Consider the following 16,039-nt stretch of genomic DNA (forward strand, 5'->3'; position numbering starts at 1 on the left):
AAAATCAAAGATTTTCAAATCAAACTAGAAGAGTTTGAAAAGAAAAATTTAGATTTGCAAAATTTACTTTCAAAGATCAATGATGATCATCAAAAGAAAATTGATGATCTTAAAACTTCTTTTGATAAAGTTGGAACAAAACATTTTGAAAAATGTGGAAATTCAAAATCCAACTTTGTTAGAAAAAGTTTTAGAAACTACAATCATAGAGGTCCCCAAAGAACCTCTAATAGAAAAATCGTTAGAAGTATGTGGGTTCCTAAAGAACTCATTACTACTAAAGATAAAAATATCCTACACAAATGGATACCTAAGGGGACTAGGATTTTGGAAACTAATGAATATGGACCCAAAAGAATTTGGGTACCAAAAATCAAAAATTAATCTATATTTGTAGGGAAAGAAGCATTGCTACAAGGCACGGGAAACAAATTCAAATTCATGGTACCTTGATAGTGGATGCTCAAGACACATGACCGGAGACAAAAGCCGGTTCATTGAGCTTAACGCCAAAAATGGAGGAGAAGTGACTTTTGGAGACAATTCAAAAGGTCACATTGAAGGTAATGGTACAATAGGTAATACCTCTTCCATACAAATTAAAAATGTTTTCTATGTGAATGGATTAAAGCATAATCTATTGAGTACTAGTCAATTATACGATAAAGGATTCAATGTCTTATTTAAAATTAATGGTTGTAAAGTCATTTACATTGCATCTAATCGGATTATGCTTGTTGGTCATAGAATAGGAAACATATACATGGTGCATTTAGATTCTTTTGATATAACTAATATATGCCTAGTTGCTAAGGATGAGCATGATAGTTGGTTATGGCATAGGAGACTAGGACATGCTAGTATGAGTGTTTTGCAACGGTTAATTCAAGGAGACCTAGTAAGAGGGTTGCCTAAGCTTAAATTTGATAATGATAAAATATGTGATGCTTGTGCTAAAGGAAAACAAAAGCGAGTTTCTTTTAAATCCATTAATGATGTATCAACTAGTAGATTTTTACAATTGATCCATTTAGATCTTTTTGGGCCAACTAGAACTACTAGCTTGGGTGGAAAACAATATGCATTTGTCTTGGTAGATAACTATTCTAGATATACTTGGGTTCTATTTTTAAGTACTAAAGATGAAGCATTAGAACAATTCATCACGTTTTCAAAAGTAATCCAAAATGAAAAAGGTTACTCTATAACTAGTGTTAGGAGTGATCATGGAACTGAATTTGAAAATCTTGGATTTACTGAATTTTGTAACTCTAACGGTATTAGCCATAATTTTTCAGCACCTAGAACCCCTCAACAAAATGAAGTTGTTGAGAGAAAAAATCGAACTTTAGAAGAAATGGCTAGAACCATGCTTTGTGAAAATAATTTGCCAAAATATTTTTGGGCGGAAGCCACAAATACCGCTTGTTATGTTATAAATCGAGTAATGATTAGGCCAATTTTAAAGAAAACTCCATATGAAATTTTCAAAAATAAAAAGCCTAACATTAGTTATTTTCATCCTTTTGGATGTAAATGTTTTGTTTTAAACAACGGTAAAGAAAACCTTGGCAAATTTGATGCTAAAAGTGATGAAGGAATTTTTCTGGGTTATTCCTTAAATTCTAAAGCTTATCGTGTATTTAATAAAAGAACTTTAGTTGTAGAAGAGTCTATACATGTTGTTTTCGATGATAATCCCCTTCCGAGGAAGGATTTTTGTGTGAATGATGATGTAGGTGTTATAAATACAAATGATGTTAGACATGACGTTGGAGAACCATCATCAAAGGAAGAAACGAAAAATGAGGAAACTCATGATCCTCTTGAGAATCCAACCATTGAAGAAAGGGAAATATCTTATCCAAGAGAGTACAACTATGTCAAGGATGGTGAAATTATAGGTGATCCATCCAAAGGGGTAACAACTCGATCTTCTCTTAGAAATATTTGTAATTATGTTGCATTTATCTCATGCATAGAGCCTAAGAATATTAAAGAAGCATTAAATGATGAACATTGGATTATGGCTATGCAAGAAGAGTTAAATCAATTTGAGAGAAGTAAAGTATGGACATTAGTTGAAAGGCCTAGTAGTAAATCTACTGTAGGTACTAGATGGATATTTAGGAATAAGCTTGATGAGAGTGGTAATATAGTGAGAAACAAGGCTAGACTTGTTGCTCAAGGGTATACTCAAGAAGAGGGCATATACTATGATGAAACATATGCTCCCATAGCTAGGATGGAATCAATTAGAATGTTACTAGCATTTGCATGTTTTCATGAATTTAAATTATATACAATGGATGTTAAAAGTGCATTTTTAAATGGTTTTATAAAGAAAGAAGTGTATGTGGAACAACCTCTAGGTTTTGAAGATTCAAAATTTCCAGACCATGTTCTTAAATTGACAAAAGCTCTTTATGGCTTAAAACAAGCTCCTAGAGCTTGGTATGAAAGATTGTCAAATTTTTTAATTGAAAAAGGTTTTTTAAAAGGGAAGGTTGACACTACATTGTTTCTAAAGCATAAAGGTAAAGATTTATTAGTAGTTCAAATTTATGTTGATAATATAATATTTGGTTCTACTAATGATGTTCTTTGCCAAGAATTTTCTAAGCTAATGCAAAGTGAATTCGAAATGAGCATGATGGGGGAGCTCTCATTTTTCTTGGGACTCCAAATCAAGCAAAGAAAAGATGGCATCTTCATCAATCAAGCTAAGTACGTCAAAGATATGCTCAAGAAGTTTGGACTGGAAACTGGGAAACCTCATGACACTCCAATGAGCTCTTCAACAAAGCTTGACTTAGATGAAGGAGGTAAATGTGTAGATGTCAAATTATATAGGTCAATGATTGGCTCTTTCCTTTATCTAACTGCAAGTAGACCAGATATTATGTTTAGTGTTTGCTTATGTGCTAGATACCTTTAGATACTTTAAGGACACTACTAGTTTAGGACTTTGGTATCCTAGAGACTCTAGCTTTAGCTTGCATGTTTTTTCTGATGCGGATTATGGAGGATGCAAATTAGATAGGCAAAGCACCTCCGGTACTTGCCAATTCCTTGGAAATATGTTAATTTCTTGGTTTTCAAAGAAACAAAATAGTGTTGCATTATCTACCATTGAAGCCGAATACATTTTAGCTGGTAGTTGCTGTGCACAAGTTTTATGGATGAAACAATAACTTTTTGATTATGGAATTGAAGTAGGTACCATTCCTATCAAGTGTGACAATAATAGTACTATTTGTCTCACTAAAAATCCCATCCAACACTCTAGAACTAAGCACATTGAAATAAGACATCACTTCATTAGAGATCATGTCACTAAGGAAGATGTAGTTCTAGAATTTGTTGATACTTTGCACCAATTAGCGGATATCTTTACAAAACCCTTATACAATGAAAGATTTTGGACACTTAGGAGAGAATTAGGTTTGACCAACCTATCTTCACTTAGTGTTTAAAATAATTTTGGCACTTTTAAGAATAAATGAAAAATGCTTATAATAGTAATTTTTGATTGCATTCATTGCTATTAGTTAGGGGGAGTTTATGATTCTTGATGAAAAATTAATTTTATGTTCAAATATTGTTTAAAGATTAATTTAATTGTTTGAACATGATTAATTTTCAATATATGAGTTGCCAATACCACTAGAGGAAATTAATTTAGCATTTTGGGTGTTTAAAATCGGATTTTAGCATTTTTGGTGCAGAGGGAATCGATCCCCCCATGAGGGAACCGATTCCCCCTTCGAAGGGGAACCGATTCCCCCCACAGGGGAATCGATACCCCCCTGGGGTTCTGGTTATACACGGGCAGAACCCTTCAAAATCCTCAAAAACCCTATATTTTCTTCCTTGCCGCCAAACTCTCTCCATATCTCCATTATTGCCTCAAATCATCGATTTTAATCGGAATTCACTTCAAATATCATCTCCTAAACTTGCAATCATCATTAAAATCGTGCAAACAACATCAAAATCTACTCAATCTCATCCTTCAAGGTAAAATTTTCTAAACTCGCTATTTAATTGATTTTGAACATAGAACAAGTTTAAATTAGTTCTAGGATGAACTTTAGACCGGGCATTGATTGTTTAGTGATTAGAAACTAGATATTACAACTAATTTCATCAAAAACACAAGAATTTTCCAAAAATTTTTTAAATTTTTGAAATTAAAAAAAATTGTTAATTTTCAAATTATTGTGTTTTGATTAAATTATGTTGTTGTTATGAAAACTATACATATATTGTTTCTCAAAACCATATTTTTCAAAAGTTTTCAAAAACTTTGCCCATTAGGATTGATTTAAAGAACCTTGAAATATTGAGGACTCAATTGAGTTTTGGATTGCATACATGTGTTTTAAATTGCAGGTTATCCATTCTATTCCGATTTCCTAAACCATGTCCAATCCTAAACGTGCTAGGTCATCATCTAGTCGCTCACACCGTCAACCAAATCCACCTCCAAATCCTCCTCCTATTCCATTTTCTAATCCTAATCCCATTGATCCTAACTTGACTATCCAAAATTCGTGTTTCAATCATCCTGGTCCTAGAAATCATCGTTTTTGGTATTATCAATATTTCGACTCTTACAAAATCCGGGAAGAACGTATTCATTCTCGTCAAGCTATGTTAGCTATCAATTTTAAATATCTTCCTCTTTTACAAGAGTGGAAATTTGATAAACTCTTTGACCTTGAACCCATCGTTTACTATCAACTTATTCGTATTTTCTATTCTAATGTCGTTTGTGTTAAAAACCAAACCGAAACCGAAACCATAGGAATTCGTTCCTACCTCCTAGGACAATTCTTATATATTGACTCGGCTTACATAGCCAATACATTCGGATTAGATAACGATGGTATTTCAAATGAAAAACATGTTTTAGGATCTCGTTATAAAAGAAGATATAGTGCGAGTGTCCTAGACCTACATGAACGTTTTCGTCATCTAATGATTTCTTGGTGGTTTCGACCATCCGGAGGTCGTTATTCTACTCTTAGAGCCTTAGATCTTTGGTGGTTACATTATTTCGAAAACAATATTAAAATTAACCTATCTCAGATTATTTTTGCTGAAATTGTTGAAACCGTAAATCTTGTTCCTAACAAGAAACTCTGTTCATCTCTTGTTTACGGTTGCATTTTGAGTAATTTGTTTTCCAAAGATGGGCTTAGAGTCGGTCTAGATGTCATTTTTCCCTTAAGAAACAAATTAACCTTCTTTCCTTAACGAGAAAGGGATGGATTAAGGATAAGGAAACCGGTGAATGGGTTCGATCTTCTGCAAATACTCCGGGAGCTAGTTCTTCACAAGCTCCACCCGAAGCTGACGAAGATCTCGAGCTTGAACAATTAATGCGAGACATCGATGAAGCCGAAGATGAGCCTGAGCAACCCGAGGAGCAGGCACAACAAACGCATCAAATGCCTCCATATTTTCAATCTTTTATGGAGACATTCAATTTCTGATATGCTACCATGGATTCACGCTTTACTTCTATAGAGTCCCACTTATCCACAATGGGAGCTCAACAATTAGAAATTCTTCGGGAGATGCGTGCAAACAACGAAGCAACCAACGCGCGTATTAATGACCTCACTCACGAAATGGCCGCTATGCGAGCTCGTTTTCCTCCTCCTGATCCGGATATGTGATTCTGTGCTTAAATTTAAAACTTTGAACTAAAACGATTATTGCTTCAACTTTTTGGATTGTTTGATTTTGTGACTTTGGATTTGTTTGTTTGAATTTATATATTTTCTTTTGATGGTTTAGTTAAATTTATTGCATCATTTACATCATTATAGCAGTATGACCAATTTTGCCATGTCATATTAATTATGAATATTGATTATGAAACTAATGGCTAACGTTTCTCTTGCTTGTGATCTTAGCAGCTTATATTATATATAATCAATTGGCTAAATAATTTCAAAACCTTGTTTAAATTCTTTAAAATGTCTTTTTGATTTAACAAAAAGGGGGAGAAGTGTTAAATGTATTTTAAATGATAAATGGGAGAAGTGTTAAAGTAAGGGGGAGTAATTTCAAAACTTGATTTCAAAATCTTAAAATTACTAAAATGTTTTGTTATATCAAAAATGGGGAGATTGTTGAAAACATTTTGATTTTTTGATATAACAAATTAAGTTAAATGAATTTTAAGATTTTCCAAATAATTTTCTAAGTATATTCGATATAACTATTCGAATATCAAAACATTACTTCAAATCTTTCAAAAATCATTTTTAATCCTTACTCAAGTGTAAAATTAAGTTTTAATCTTAAAACAATTTCAAAATAATTTTACAAAGTATTTCGAACCATTTCAAAGCCAAAAATTCCAGATTGCTCAGAGGGAACCGATTCCCCCCCAAGGGGGTACCGATTCCCCCCTGAATGGTTTGGCTCCGAGAATTCCAGTATGCTCGCAGGGAACCGATTCCCCCCTTGTATAACGGTCAAAATATTTGAATTTTACCCTTAGGGAACCGATTCCCCATAGGGGGTACCGATTCCCCCCACGCTCCAAGCTGTTTTATTAATTGTTTTCACACTAAAACGGCTATATTATCTTCTCTAATCATCCCCAACAATCAGAAGTGATTCAAGGTGTATTTAAGCAAGCTTAGAAGCCATTGATCAATAACAAGAAACATCAAGCAATTAGAATCAAGAGAGAATCAAAGAGAAAGCATCAAACCTCAAGTTTGAGCATTTCAAGCCTATTTTTCATTCAATATTCATTTTACTTTCAAGAACACTTATTGTGCTCAATTGTATTTATTCTTGAGTGTTCTTTCTTTGTTCTAGAATTGTGCAAACATATTTTCCTTGTGAGGTTTTTCTTGTAAGTTTGCAAATTTGTATTTCTCTTTGAGAAAATAGTGTTCTCAAGAATTGGGGTATATTCTTGAGGGAGTTGTAAGGTTATCTCTTTGGCCTCAAAATAAAGAACAAATTAGTGAATTTGTTGGAAAATCCTTAGTGTGGATAGCTAAGGTAGTGGACGTAGACTTTGATTGATAAAGTCGAACCACTCTAAATCGCTGTGCAATTTCTTTCAATTTTCTGGAAAAGCTTCCACCAAAATTTTTATTGCCAATTCACCCCCTCTTGGCCGATTCAGTCAATTGATTAACTCAACAATTGGTATCAGAGCCTAACTCATTTGAAGGTTTAATTGCCTCTTGAGTCGATTCGGGAAGAGTTATATCGATAATCAAAGTCATCAATGGCCTCCGCTTCAAACTTCGACTCCGGTCTCGATTCGATGCCCGTCAACAAGCCTCCTTCTTCAATGGAGCTAACTATGCCTATTGGAAGAATAGAATGATGTACTTCATTCAAGCAAGTGACATGGGAGCATGGAATGCCGTAGAAGAAGGATACATCAAACCTCTCACTCATCCAAGGTTGTAGAGTGAAGGAGAGACAAAAATGTTCCAGCTCAACTCCAAAGCCATCCATATCATTTTTTGTGCTCTTGGACCAGATGAATACGGAAGAGTTTCATCGTGTACAACCGCCAAAGAAATTTGGGACAAACTTCAAGTCACTCATGAAGGTACCGATGAGGTAAAGAAATCTAAAATTAGTATTCTAACGCATAGCTATGAAAATTTCAGGATGAAACCAAATGAAGATATCAAAGCTATGACTGATAGATTTTCAACGATTGTCAATGGTCTCAAATTATATGGAGAGATAATTTCAAATGAAAAGCTTGTGAGGAAGTTAGTCTACTCCCTCCCAAAATCGTGGCAATCAAAGAAGACGGCAATCATCGAGTCTAAGGACTTAACGTCCTTAACTCTTGAAGAGCTAATTGGGTCACTCCTCACTCATGAAATGATGCTCGAAGATAAGGTGGACCTCGACAAGATTGACAAGACACTAAAATTCATTATGATGAACAAACATTCAAGAAAAATCATTAAAACTTTAGAAAATGTTTATCACAATTGTTTTTAACATATATGAGATAGAAAACATAAAATCATTTAAAATCAAAACTCATGCATGCTTAAACCAAATGAGCAACCAATTATGCAAGATAATTAAAATAAGCTTAGAGGTTACCCATTTCATATCAAGTGTGGCTAGAGCATTTGAATATCTTCACTTTCATCACTATTGCTCCCACACACCTACAAGAGACATTTAATTGTATTTTGGTATCCAAATTGCTTTGGATCATTGAACGTTAGTTTCAATACCCCTTGTTCCCTTAGGAACCCATAATTGTTTAATTTTAAAATGTTTTCCTTTCTTTAAAGGACAAGTATGTTCTAAATGACCAAGAAAATGGAAATGTGAGCATTTTTCCATTTTTAACATAATGAGTTGTTTTTAGAAATTAATTCTTTTTCTTTTGTTAAGGTTTCAAGCTTAACTTTCAAATCAAAATTTTCTTTTTCTAAATCATTGATTTTGATTTTTGAAAGCTCTAAATCATTTTCAAAGTTTCATTTTGTTTTTCAAAATCAAATCATCTTATATTTGGAATTCATGATCTCAAATTCCAAATACAACTCATCATAGGCATTTTGTAACTCTTTAAATGAATAAGAATTTAAATCACGAGAGTTAGAAATTTTCATTGAATCCTCTTCGATGGCTATGAGGCATAAATTGACTACTTTATCATCATCATAGTTTTCTTCATCGCTTTAATCCGCCACAAATGCCTTCTTTTTTCTTAATCCCTTCATATTTAGGAGAGAACACTCATACTTGACATGTCCCATCCTTTGGCACTCAAATAATATCGGGGGATCTTCCTTTTTGCTCGATTCATGCTTCTTGTCTTTCTTGGATGTCGTGAATCATTTGAATTTCTTGAAGTACTTGGCCATTTATTCTTCTTCATCCTCTTCTTCACTTGAGGTGATTTCATTTTGAGTAGAGGATTTCAAGGCAAAACCTTTTTCTTTATTTTCTTATTTCTTCTCTTCTTCTTGTTCTTCCTCTTTTTCCATCATCTTATGAGTGAGAATTGAGCCAATAAGTTCATCAAGCGGTAGAGTTTTTAAGTTCTTCGCTTTAATAATCATTGTCTTCTTCGATTGCAAAGATTTTGGAAGAGAATATATCATATTCCTAACAAGCTTCTCATTAGGGATAATCTCTCCATATCCCTTGAGACCATTGACAATCACGAAAAATCTATATGTCATAGCTTTGATGTATTCATCAGTTTTTATCTTGAATTTTTCAAAGCTATAATTGAGAAGATCGATTTTCATTTCCCTCACTTCATCGATTCCTTCATGGATGACTTTGAGTTGTCCCAAATCTCCTTGGCATTTGAACAATATGAGACTCTTCTATATTCATGTGGGTCTAATACATGGAACAAAATGTGCATGGCCTTTGCATTGAGTTGAAACTTTTTCTTCTATCTTTCACTCCATTCTGCCATAGCTCTAGTTGGAGGATAGTGACCCGTCAAGATAGAGCTCCAAGCATTTAGATCGGTAGCTTGAATGAAGAGCAACATTATATTTTTCCAATAAGCATAATTTTCTCCATTGAAATAGGGTAGCTTGTTAACCAGTTAAGAATCTTTGATGTAGTAAGCGCTAGAGGAAAAAGTCATCTTCTCGATTGTTTTAGCAAATTAATATAGAGCTTCAATGATCTTTAAAAGGTTGTTAGACCTTCAATTTATAACCCACTCTGATACCAATTGTTGAGTTTGTTTAAACTCGATCGATCAAATGTAATATGTTAATAGGGGTGAATTGGCTTTTTGAAATTTAGGGAGTAAGGAGTATAAAGATAAGAAATTTTGCACCATGATTTATAATGGTTCAACTTTCTCAAACAAGTCTACATCTACTACCTAAGTTCCTCACTTAGGATTTTCCAACAAATTCACTAATTTGTTCTTTCTTTTTCAAGTTTCAAGAGTAACCTTTACAACTCCTTAGTTTTTCACTTGACTAAACTAGAACCAAAACCCTTTTACAAAGGATAAGAAATGTGTAAACAAGACATCTCTATGTTGGTGTTTACAAAGATTTAGCTCACAAAAATAAAACCTAAGGATATACAATTAAGATCAAAACACAAATATTTACAAGAGAAAGAAAATAAGGATTGAAAAACTTTTTTCTTATGTATAAATTCTTAGATAGGTGTTAGTCTACTTCTTCAAGTGTCTCGAACTTGTTTTTATATGTTGGAATGAGTTACTAGTCATTTCTAGCTGTTTGGGAAGGTTTGAAGTCATTGGAAGACTTTCTACCACAAAGTTTCAAAACTATGGGAAAGTTTTGAAGCTCTTCGAAAGGGCCGTTGGAAAATATGACCATTAGAGCCAAAGTATCGAAACTTTAAGGAAAGCTTCAAAATTCTTGTTATAGTTTTAAAACTCTTGACAAGTATCAAAACATTTTGGGAAAATGTCTTGAAAAGTTTTGAAACTCTTGTAGAAGTTTCAAAACGTGTAGTCAAAATACTCATTTTAAGGTTTTGATTGGACTTTAAATTAATTTTGAAAACTTTGATTAAATTCAATTTAGTCCAACAAACATTTTGCCCTTATTTGTTATATCAAAATATAAGTTCTACAACCTTGCATTGTATCCTATGAACCTCCAACCTAATTTGATCAGCTCTCCATTGAAACATGATATAGAGGAAAAAAATCATAATTGGTTTGAGATGCAAAATATTCCGCAGAAACAGAACCATAAGAAGATGATGATGATGATGATTTCTCTTTGCATAATTGGCCTTCGTTTATTTCCATTCGGAACTATCTCTCGGTGTTGTTAAATATAGTTTCCCATTTGTTTCATAATTTCAGAGGTAGAAAGATATTTCGAAATCAAAACCAGCAGTTGTAATCTTGAAACGCATAGGCACATATAGATGCCACTCATTCCATTACTAAATGTATACATCATGTTTCCTCGATCAATTCTCTCTATGCTTCCTACATGTATCAATTCTATATAGCTCGTATATCTCAAATATTTGTATAAGAATATGCTGATGTGACATAAACTGAGGCAATATTCTGTCTACTGCATGCATCTCGGCAATCGTAAAATGAAGCAAAGGCGTTACAACACATCACAACCTTGAGCCTTCAAAAAATATCGGTGGCAGTAACCGGTAGTCTCCGGCTCATAATACATAATCCAATAAAACTATAAACCCTAATTAAATTATAAAAATTAGTATAAATTATAAATAAATAAATAAAAATTTAAATAATTTACTAAAATAATATTTATCGTATTTTGATCGACGATATCAATCCTTATTTGTTGATCAATTTTTGTTGAACCCGATGACATTATCTCTATAATTTTATGTCGTCATCTAAACAATATAATAAATAAAAATTTAAAAATAAGGATACAAAATAAATTTAAAATCTTTGTACAAAATAAAGTTAAATATTACCTTCCAACGAGAGGAAAACCAACTGAAGTTGATGTGATTGGCATAAAAACCGAGAACCGATACCATGCCTAAGACTGTAACAAGACTAGACAACCCGCTACATCGACTTTTTGACTCCTTTCAATGATTGTAGCTTTGCAAAGTTCCGATATAAAAATTTCAAAATCACTGAACCCCAACCAGTGTTACGAAACTTAATGAAATTATTCAATATCAGAAAATACTGAGTGTGGGCCAAATTCTCGGATTTATCTTATAACAATATCCTTCCAATCAATTAGAGAATATACAATCAGGATGTAAATTTGACCTCATCATCGGTAGAGTCTTCATTCACTTGTAATTTAGACTCCAACTAAGTCATTCGTATCTACATCCCATCTACGATATTTGGTGGTGGCCTCTTTCCCAAATCTTGCTTAACAATATCGAATCAGTTGTAATTGTTGTGTCTCACAAGTGTCACGTCATTTATTGGAACATCGAGTTGGTAAGCAGCATCTTCCAATGTAATAGTAGTTTCACCACTCAAAAAATAAAAAAAATATACGTTTCGGGCCTCCAACGTTCAATCAACGCCGAAATCAGTGCATGGTTCACCTTAAAACCACAAAGAAATTTGACTAGAAACAACCCATATTGTTGTTGATATATAATAGTTTGCTCATGTGGATTTTTAAGTTTCATTCCTTGCTGATGAATACCATGTTCTTCTTCTTACAATGTCAATTTCAACCAATTAATCATATTTTCAAAACAACAAAATTAATAATTTAAACTATTAAAAATATAAGATTTTTTTTTACTGGAGAGAGTTCAACCGAGGAAATATAGACAACATCAAAGCATACAATTTCATCTCGGGTAGACATTTTAATAAGAATTCTTAAAAAAACAATTTTTTCTCAAGAATTTATTTTTCTGCTTAACATTACACAATAAAAACCATAAACCCCAAAGCCCTATATATAACACTAAACTCAACAACTATAAACGGCTAGAACTTTCAAAAATTTCATGAAACTTGTCACCTCGAGATGAAGAGTTTCAAAATGATCGTTACTTCTATTTGTTGCCTAATGACTATAAACGACTAGTTAATTTAAATTCCAAATAAACTTGTACAAACAACATGATGCGTTCTGCTATTTTTTAATTATTATAAATTAAAAATTATTTACTTATTTTTCAAAAAGAAAAAAATATTATTTAAACACACTTGTCACATCGACGTGATGAGTTCCTAAAAATATATTAAAACATAAGACCACACTAGTCCTACTTATCTGGGTCCATTTAAAAATAATATTTGGGTAAACTCAACACATCGATTAGATGAGTTTGTCTTGCACTGTAGCATTTACCATAGATACCAAAATAAAATTCTATGTGGCCTAATGGGCCAATTAATTATATTGTCTGGCCTAATGGACCAATTTTACCGAAGATTAACTGGGATAATCATACATTTTAGAATCGTATCCCTTTACAAAAAGGATCGATCCCTCAAGGAAAATGATCAATCCTTTCTCCTAAATGATCGATCCCTCGATGAAAAGGATATATCCATTTCCCTTAAAGAATCGATCCATTTCTTGCAATGATCGAATTATTTGAAAAAAGAATCAATCCCTTTCACAAAAGGATTAGTCCCTTGTGCATTAAATGTTATTTTTGGTTGTAAGTAACGACTATAATGATCCCCAATGGCTTCAAATAGCTAGAATTGATAGAGAATATATAAATTAAAGGTCAAAACTTCCCAAGGTGAACATGAATCATATTGAACCAACCTGCTAACATCAAAGTTTTGTTTTGTGCTTAATTTGGCAAATAATTTATTGTAACACACTTGTGAGCTACATTGTTTATTTTTCTCAAGTGTGTATTAGGTGAGGGCTTAATTAGTGCAAACATATTTGTCCTGTGAGGTTTTCTCTTTTGTTTGCTAAATTTGTATTTACTCTTTGGGAGAGTGTGTACTCAATGTTTTGGGGTATAAACCTTGAAGTGTTTGTAAGGTTACACCTTGTCCTTAAAGGTAAGCAAATATAGTGGATGTTAAGGTAGTGGATGTAGACTTGGTTTAGAAGTCGAACCACTCTAAATCGTTGTGCAAAAAGTTCTATTTTTCGATTGCTTCCACCAAACTTTTTAAAAGGCAAATTCACCCACCTCTTGACATATTTCGGTCGCTCATAAGAGCTAGCATCAAATGATTAGTCAAAGGGTGTCCTGTATGGTCAAACAAGGCTTGGCCAACTAGTTTAACATGCCACATCAACATTTTGTTTCTGTAATAATGGTCAGTAATGACGAGTGATCGATTTGTTACAAATCGATAACGTTAGTGACCAATTTGTTACTTTTAAAACTTTAATGAGAAAAACAAAATAATTATTAAAATATTTTTAATCATTTTTGTAGTTTACCATAAAAAAATATTTGTCTCAAATTTTGTATAAATCTATCCTTTATTCCCTGATAATTAACAATAACTTATTAAAGATTTTGTTTAATATTAATAATTTTATATATAATATTTTGTTATTAAAATTTCAAACAAAATTATTTTAAAAATTATTGGATCCTGTATTAATTTATATTTTAAATGGGTCTAATTTTTTCCCTCAAGTATATTATTTTGATCCAATTTTTTATTCAATTTTTTAAAAACATATAAGTCAAAGTGACATCAATGGTTAAATGAATGTTATCTTTAGAGGTTGTGAGTTCGAGCAAGACATCTGTATGGATGTTTGAACATTCATTATCAAATGATTGAGAATCTTTTAAACATATACTATCTTATAATCATTATATATTAATAAAAAAATATTATATTAGCCTTTGAGTTTAAAGTGATAGAGAGTTTAAACTTTAAATAGATTTATCTATAAATCTAAAACTAATTTTAAAGCGAGTCAAACTATGATGAATTTGGAATTAAATATTTTGTTAATGATAATATATTTTTAAATCTTACAAATTTAATATATAATTAAATTAACATTATTATTATAAGGGTAAAATACACATTTAGTATCTAAACTATTAATTCGAATTTGATTTCGTTTTAGTACTTAAACTTTCATTTGTATCAAAATTATATCTAAGGTTTACTTTTTGTTTCATTTTAGTACACTGCGGTTAAAAACTTAACGAAATTGTTGGACGTGGTACCTTTTTTATGGGTAAACTGCATCATTCACCACTCAACTATCTTCTCCCCTATTTTGGTCACAAAATTTAATTTTTTAAATTTAATGGTAAAGTATATAAATAGACCCCAAACTTTTAGGGTGCTTTCACTTTGGTCACTAAGCTTTTAAAACTTACAGTACAGTGATTGAACTTTTAATTCGTTTACAATATGATCTTGTCGTTGTCGTTTGTTACCTGTCATTAGTAGAAAATGACGTGGCACATTAGTGTCCCGTTTTCAGCTATAAAAATTAAAATAAAAATTCTCAAACGACGTCGTATTACATTTAGGAAAAGTTAATCCTCTGGACTCTCTTCTCCAGCACCTCCATCACTTTTCTTCATCACCCATCCACAACCCCTAACCAATTAATTGGTTAACAATTGTTTGGATAATACCATCACTTCTATGTAAAATGGATTGGTGAATGGTGGAACTGATAATGACTAGTTCGCATCACCATCGGAGGATTAATTGGTTTGGAGTTGTGGGCAGTGGGGGTAGGTGATGAAGAAAGGTGATGGAGGTGCTGGAGAAGATTTTTCCCAAATGTAATACGGTGCCATTTGGGAATTTTTATTTTAATTTTTATGTAAAATGGATTGGTGAATGGTGGAACTGATAATGACTAGTTCGCATCACCATCGGAAGCTTAATTGGATTGGGGTGTTGGGCAGTTTCAAAAGTTGGGTAACCAAAATGCAAGTATCCTAAAAGTTTGGGGACTATTTATATACTTTACCCTTAATTTAATTACTTAACTTTCAAATTATTCATAATTTATTAACTCTAACTTTCAAATTTAATTTTTTTATTTTAATTATATATTAATAAAATAATAAAAAAATGTCATGTTACAAAAACTATTAATAGAATAAATTAGAAATTAAAATATGAACAATTTGAAAGTTGAGTAATTAAATTGAAAATTTTTAAACATTAGTGATCAAAATAGGAGTGAAAAAATAACTAAGTGACGAATAATATAATTTACCCATAAAAAATATACGATAATAAAATGAAACAAAAAAAATAAAGATTAGGTATGGTTTTGGAATAAATGAAAGTTTAGGTACTAAAAATGAAACAAAACTAATAGCTTAAGTACTAAACTTGTAGTTTACCCTTATTTTTATAATAAAAACCAAAAAACAGGGCAAAGATATATGCAGATTTTCATGAAAACCCAATGACGAGGTGGATGCGAATCACCTCGCAAACTGAAGAAAGTGAGCTTTGTGATAAAGTAATCCTCTCATCTCATTAATGTGCCTGTCAAAGTTTAGGCAAGTATTGAGAGAAAATGAGAAAAGCAGAGGTTGATAATGAACATGGTTTCATACAGGAAGCCCGCGGAGGTTGCATCCAAAGGATTCAAAT

Source organism: Hibiscus syriacus, unplaced genomic scaffold (genome assembly GCF_006381635.1).
Source record: "Hibiscus syriacus cultivar Baekdansim isolate YM2019G1 unplaced genomic scaffold, ASM638163v2 tig00110450_pilon, whole genome shotgun sequence".
Lineage (NCBI taxonomy): Eukaryota > Viridiplantae > Streptophyta > Magnoliopsida > Malvales > Malvaceae > Hibiscus > Hibiscus syriacus.